This window comes from Eucalyptus grandis, chromosome 7 (assembly GCF_016545825.1).
Source record: "Eucalyptus grandis isolate ANBG69807.140 chromosome 7, ASM1654582v1, whole genome shotgun sequence".
Taxonomy (NCBI): Eukaryota; Viridiplantae; Streptophyta; class Magnoliopsida; order Myrtales; family Myrtaceae; genus Eucalyptus; species Eucalyptus grandis.
The window spans coordinates 22,870,342-22,872,012 of NC_052618.1; positions in this window are offsets into that span (position 1 = coordinate 22,870,342).

A 1,671-nucleotide genomic window follows, 5' to 3' on the forward strand; every position below is an offset into this window, starting at 1 on the left:
TTTTATTGAACTTTTTATTCTTCTCCACTTTTTGCTATTGACAAAATGGGGGAGAATGTGCAGATTTGACACTCTTTTGGTTTTTGGTTTTTGGTTTTTGACGTTTATTGGTTGAACCTTTTTTACTGTTGTTTGACTGTTTGAACCTTTGTTGTTTGGTGGTTGAACTTTTGAACACTTGTAGCAACTTATTTTGGTGATATTGATTACGGTTGGATAGTTATTTGTCTTATCTTTTCAAGATTAACATGTTTTTGTTGGTTGCAGAATCGATGCTATCCAGGTCCTAATCAACTTATTTTTAAGATATCATGTATTGCCTAAGAGTTGTTTTGCAGATCAAAAGTTCTTAAATCTGCAGGAAAGTTTTGTCATCATAAAAAATGGGGAGATTGTTGGAGAAAACTCCTTTACTATTTTGAAGTTGACAAAACCTTTCCAAAGTCTAGTCTAAAGACTTCCAGATTTTAGTGTCAAAGTCTGAAGACCGCCAGACTTTAGGATCAAAGTCTCCCCACACCGACAGTTTCCAGACTAAAGAAAGAAGACTTATCCAGATGCGAGATTATCTTTATTTCTTCAAGGATTTGATTCGTATGGTTTATGGATGACTTTATGGCTGGACATAGCACTCTCATGATTGATTACCTTTATCGAAATAAATTCTGATATTCAAATCTTTTGGAAGGTGAGTAAACTTGGAAGGTTCTACTTATGGAAACCAAGATCCTAATTGTATGGGTGAACAAGATTGACAGGCTTTATCACAATCATCTAATGACTCGAGATCTCCTTGATTGATTATGTCCAATGAGTAGATTGGAAGAATTCATTTGGAAAGTGCCAACAGTCGTGATGGCATGAAGGAGTATTTAAGGCAGACTCTCCAGTTGTTCGAAAGAATGCGAAAAAGAAAATTTTCAAAGTCTAAAGCTTTCTAGTTCCTTGCTATTTCATTCATCGAGCTCAAAGTTATATACAAAAGAGAGAAACTCTTTGTGAGACTTTGTGAGAGACTTTTAGAAACTCCTCACTGTGAAGTCGAGATCATCAAGTTGTAAAAACTCTTTTGCTTCTTAGTGAAATCCAATCAGTGGGCTATTAGCGCGGGAGAGTGAACATAAGCTTGATCTAAGCTGAACCACTATAAATCTTGTGTTTTTATTCCCTTCCCTGAACTCCTCTATTTTGTTTGAAGTTTTATTTAACTATTTAAGCTTGAACTAGTTCATAGTCTGTCGTTTTCTTAAAAAAAATAATTTCTACTGAACCTTGCGAAAAAGTTTTCATTCACACCTATTCACCCTCTAAGTGTTCATACTAGCCCTTTCAGTTACAGGATAACCTATCAACGGAAAAATATGATGAGTTAATGTATGCCAATGTTGATGACTTCGGTGAAAGTAGAGCTTCAGCACTGGAAAAGTTAGTCACCCATAAGCAAAGGGTTACTAGAGCCTACAATAAACAAGTAAAACCCAAGTATTTCGACATTGGTGATTTGGTTTGAAAGATTATTTTATCAACAAGTGTTGATAATGAAAGGTTTAGTAAATGGTCTTCAACTTGGTAAGGCCCATACATAGTTAGTGATGTGCTTATTGGAAATGCATATCGATTAATGGATTTCGATGGAAAAGAGTTCCAAAGATCATTAATGGTAAGTTCCTG